Here is a 5466-nt window from a genome sequence, read left to right as displayed (position 1 = left end):
TCTGGGTAGAATGGTGAGAGGTAACCCAATGGGTATGTCTGAATGGTGGGAGGTAACCCAATGGGTGTGTCTGGGTAGAATGGTGAGAGGTAACCCAATGGGGATGTCTGGGTAGAATGGTAACCCAATGGGTATGTCTGGGTAGAATGGGTGTGTCTGGGTAGAATGGTGAGAGGTAACCCAATGGGTATGTCTGGGTAGAATGGTCTGGGGATGTCTGGGTAGAATGGTGAGAGTAGAATGGTGGGTATGTCTGGGTAGAATGGTGAGAGGTAACCCAATGGGTAGAATGGTGAGAGTTAACCCAATGGGTATGTCTGGGTAGAATGGTGAGAGTTAACCCAATGGGTATGTCTGGGTAGAATGTCTGTGAATGGTGGGAGGGGTAACTGGGTAGAATGGTGAGAGGTAACCAATGGGTATGTCTGGGTAGAATGGTGGGAGGTAACCCAATCGGTATGGGTATGTCTGGGTAGAATGGTGGGAGGTAACCCAATGAGGTAACCCAATGGGTATGTCTGGGTAAACAATATGACCTGGTGTATAGAACAGGATTACACAGTTCCCATTAGTTACTGGTGTCATGACGTTGGCCTGTGGGTAGGTTTATGACAGTCATAAATACCTCTTCCCCCTTTTGCCTCTCTCTACCCTACTGATGTGAAATTTGAAAACCCATTGGTTAACATAGAGATTCTGGGAACATCAGAAGGTGGGGGGGAATTAACTATATTCTGGTAATCTGACCAATTGAACATATGCAGTGGTACTTAATGAATATGATGTCAGTTCGGTTTCATCTGAGACATTCTCATCAATGATAAGATGACATAAACTCTACAGTGGAAAGTCTACACATTGTAGTTATCGGATTCACATGGAATTGTTGTTCAATTGAAATGTTTGACTATAAAAATGATTGGTGAAGAGATTACATGTACTTTTAGCTTCCAAATGAGAGATTGGGAGGGCTCTGCTCAATCAGTGCCTCACCCCTGTGAAGGGACATGGCTATAAAACTCTTCAAACACGCCCTCCTCTCCCTTCCTATATAAAGCCTTGATGACAAAATGTAACCTCCTGTTCCGAGGATGTGAGGACGACGGTCCGATGTCAGAATGGTTCACAGAATGAAGCCACAGAACGAAGCCAACATCAGCGTGAGCTTTGGTTGCGAATGGTATTGACTTGTTAATTGTTTACTCCATGTGTAACTCTGTGTTGTCTGTTCACACTGCTATGCTTTATCTTGGCCAGGTCGCAGTTGCAAATGAGAACTTGTTCTCAACTAGCCTACCTGGTTAAATAAAGGTGAAAAAAATAACTTTGAACTCTTATTCACTACAGAAGTGATACCTCCTAGCCGTTGAGTTAGCAACAGCAGCTGCAAACGAGGGTTAGGAAGGAACAGACAGAGTATCCCATCTATCACACAACGACATTACTACAACGTATTCAATTGACCACCAGAGACATTCTTCAAAGGACTCGGTTTGGCAACACGGCCTTACATGTACCACCAACCTAGCGAAGCGCAGCTCAGAGTAAATATTTATTGCATTTTCCAAATGGGCAGTAATTTAGAATGCATAAAATACTGTATACACAGCTTCTCCCTTTGTCTCTCAGTCTTCCCGATCTTTCACTCAAACCCAGCCCTTTTCTTTTGTGTAACCAGCTGTCATATCTGTTCCGCCCGCTAGGACGTTTTCCTTCATGACGTAATTTGTAATCCAGGTATGATTAATTATGTGTATATAATTCTATGTGTTTAGTTAGGTATTTAGTAAATAAATAATTAAACCCAATTTTGTATTGCTGATTCAACTTGTTTGCCAGGGTTCATGAAGATAACCAAGAATTTACAACTTTCAGATGAGACTGAATTAAGGTGACGATTAATATTGACTGCTATTGATGTAAAATATTACTAGGTCTTTAAGAGTTTATTCGGAAGATAACAGCTCTATAAATATTATTTTGTGGTGCCCCGACTCTCTAGTTAATTACATTTACATGATTAGCTCAATCAGGTAATATTAATTACGGAGAAATGATTTTATAGAATAGCATGTCATATCACTTAATCCGGCATAGCCAAAGACACGACACTGGGTAAACAATAAGCCAAGCAGTCAAATGCATTTTTTTACTGGACACTGATTAGGCCTTGTCCTGGACACTGATTAGGCCTTGTCCTGGACACTGATTATGCCTTGTCCTGGACACTGATTAGGCCTTGTCCTGGACACTGATTAGGCCTTGTCCTGGACACTGATTAGGCCTTGTCCTGGACACTGATTAAGCCTTGTCCTGAACACTGATTATGCCTTGTCCTGGACACTGATTAAGCCTTGTTCTGGACACTGATTAGGCCTTGTCCTGGACACTGATTATGCCTTGTCCTGGACACTGATTAATCATTCTCCTGGACACTGATTATGCCTTGTCCTGGACACTGATTAGGCATTGTGCTGGACACTGATTAGGCCTTGTCCTGGACACTGATTAAGCCTTGTCCTGGACACTGATTATGCCTTGTCCTGGACACTGATTAGGCATTGTTCTGGACACTGATTAAGCCTTGTCCTGGACACTGATTAAGCCTTGTCCTGGACACTGATTAGGCCTTGTCCTGGACACTGATTAGGCCTTGTCCTGGAACTGATTAGGCCTTGTCCTGGACACTGATTAGGCCTTGTCCTGGACACTGATTATGCCTTGTCCTGGACACTGATTAAGCCTTGTCCTGGACACTGATTAGGCCTTGTCCTGGATACTGATTAAGCCTTGTCCTGGACACTGATTAAACCTTGTCCTGGACACTGATTAAGCCTTGTCCTGGACACTGATTAAGCCTTGTCCTGGACACTGATTAGGCCTTGTCCTGGACACTGATTAAGCCTTGTCCTGGACACTGATTAAGCCTTGTCCTGGACACTGATTAGGCCTTGTCCTAGATACTGATTAAGCCTTGTCCTGGACACTGATTAGGCCTTGTCCTGGACACTGATTGGACAGCTTGTCGGCCACAGTACCCACTGTTAAAATGGACTGCTGTGGTCACTTGTCCTGGACACTGATCGCACAGACCATCACAACTTTCCTGGACACTTTAAGCCAATCAAGGATTTGACACTGATTAAGCTTTGTGAACAACCACCGGTAGGAGGTGCAACTGACACCTTGTCCTGGAGCACAGGACTTGGTGGCTGGTTGGTTAAGGCGATGGACTACACTATTGAGTTGGAACCCCATCCGTGACACACAACATTGCTTCTTTTCTCCCTTGCATGGGCGACATGAAAGTAAAAACCCTGAAATAAAGCAGAACATGTGATAGCTTGCGCAAACAAACTCAATAAAGATGGCAGTGGTGGGATTTGAACCCACGCCTCCTTAGAGACTGGAGCCTTAATCCAGCGCCTTAGACCGCTCGGCCACACTACCCAGCTCTGGCAAAGTATTCACACTTTCTCGTCAGTTACCTAGAGCGTCTGCACTTCCTTGTATTTTAGTCTTCTTTTTCATTTTCTTCTTTAAAATCTTTATGTATCTCATGTTGCTCTTGCATCCTTCATCTTTTTTGATTCTCTTTTTAAAAATCTTAATTTATCTGATGTTGCTCTTTCTTCCATCGTATAAACTTAGAATTAGTTTCTGCTTTTATGTCTGAAGCAGATTGAATTAGAAAAACACGGCAGATAATTGCAATAACAGACGTGGGAATTAGGGTAAAGGCTGGATTCCCTTTATTTGTCCGGTGTCCTTGGTGGCCTTGTTTGAAATTACATTACAGTTTTCTGTTGAGAAAAAGTTGCAGCGGTGGACTTTGAACCGAAAGACTGGGTCCTTAAATCCAGTTCTCTGGACAGCTCGGCCACAGTACCCACTGTTAAAATGGACTGCTTGGTCGTCGCACAGACCATCACAACTTTCCTTTTTTCCAATCAAGGATTTGACGTGAACAACCACCGGTAGGAGGTGCAACTGCCACCGCGGGAGCACAGGACTTGGTGGCTGGTTGGTTAAGGCGATGGACTACACTATTGAGTTGGAACCCCATCCGTGACACACAACATTGCTTCTTTTCTCCCTTGCATGGGCGACATGAAAGTAAAAACCCTGAAATAAAGCAGAACATGTGATAGCTTGCGCAAACAAACTCAATAAAGATGACAGTGGTGGGATTTGAACCCACGCCTCCTTAGAGACTGGAGCCTTAATCCAGCGCCTTAGACCGCTCGGCCACACTACCCAGCTCTGGCAAAGTACTCACACTTTCTCGTCAGTTATCTAGAGCGTCTGCACTTCCTTGTGTTTTAGTCTTCTTTTTCATTTTCTTCTTTAAAATCTTTATGTATCTCATGTTGCTCTTGCGTCCTTCATCTTTTTTTGATTCTCTTTTTAAAAATCTTAATTTATCTGATGTTGCTCTTTCTTCCATCGTATAAACTTAGAATTAGTTTCTGCTTTTATGTCTGAAGCAGATTGAATTAGAAAAACACGGCAGATAATTGCAATAGTGAATTAGGGTAAAGGCTGGATTCCCTTTATTTGTCCGGTGCCCTTGGTGGCCTTGTTTGAAATTACATTACAGTTTTCTGTTGAGAAAAAGTTGCAGCGGTGGACTTTGAACCCAACACCTCCGAAAGACTGGGTCCTTAAATCCAGTTCTCTGGACAGCTCGGCCACAGTACCCACTGTTAAAATGGACTGCTTGGTCGTCGCACAGACCATCACAACTTTCCTTTTTTCCAATCAAGGATTTGATGTGAACAACCACCGGTAGGAGGTGCAACTGCCACCGCGGGAGCACAGGACTTGGTGGCTGGTTGGTTAAGGCGATGGACTACACTATTGAGTTGGAACCCCATCCGTGACACACAACATTGCTTCTTTTCTCCCTTGCATGGGCGACATGAAAGTAAAAACCCTGAAATAAAGCAGAACATGTGATAGCTTGCGCAAACAAACTCAATAAAGATGGCAGTGGTGGGATTTGAACCCACGCCTCCTTAGAGACTGGAGCCTTAATCCAGCGCCTTAGACCGCTCGGCCACACTACCCAGCTCTGGCAAACTATTCACACTTTCTCGTCAGTTACCTAGAGCGTCTGCACTTCCTTGTATTTTAGTCTTCTTTTTCATTTTCTTCTTTAAAATCTTTATGTATCTCATGTTGCTCTTGCGTCCTTCATCTTTTTTGATTCTCTTTTTAAAAATCTTAATTTATCTGATGTTGCTCTTTCTTCCATCGTATAAACTTAGAATTAGTTTCTGCTTTTATGTCTGAAGCAGATTGAATTAGAAAAACACGGCAGATAATTGCAATAACAGACTGGGAATTAGGGTAAAGGCTGGATTCCCTTTATTTGTCCGGTGTCCTTGGTGGCCTTGTTTGAAATTACATTACAGTTTTCTGTTGAGAAAAAGTTGCAGCGGTGGACTTTGAACCGAAAGACTG

At 43.3% G+C, this 5466-nt stretch overlaps 3 non-coding genes across 3 annotated transcripts; all 3 read right to left on the bottom strand.

Annotated features, from left to right (window-relative positions):
- Window positions 1-3368: 3368 nt before the first annotated feature.
- trnal-aag lies at window positions 3369-3450 on the bottom strand. The gene has a single exon. It is a non-coding gene; the product is annotated as a tRNA-Leu (tRNA).
- Window positions 3451-4176: 726 nt separating this feature from the next.
- On the bottom strand, window positions 4177-4258 carry trnal-aag. The gene has a single exon. It is a non-coding gene; the product is annotated as a tRNA-Leu (tRNA).
- A 729-nt stretch (window positions 4259-4987) lies between these two features.
- Window positions 4988-5069, bottom strand: trnal-aag. The gene has a single exon. It is a non-coding gene; the product is annotated as a tRNA-Leu (tRNA).
- Between the last annotated feature and the right edge of the window lie 397 nt (window positions 5070-5466).

Source organism: Oncorhynchus gorbuscha, linkage group LG18 (genome assembly GCF_021184085.1).
Source record: "Oncorhynchus gorbuscha isolate QuinsamMale2020 ecotype Even-year linkage group LG18, OgorEven_v1.0, whole genome shotgun sequence".
Classification (NCBI taxonomy): Eukaryota; Metazoa; Chordata; class Actinopteri; order Salmoniformes; family Salmonidae; genus Oncorhynchus; species Oncorhynchus gorbuscha.
Note: the sequence above shows the minus strand (reverse complement) of the source record. Positions and strands in the feature narration are given on the sequence as shown.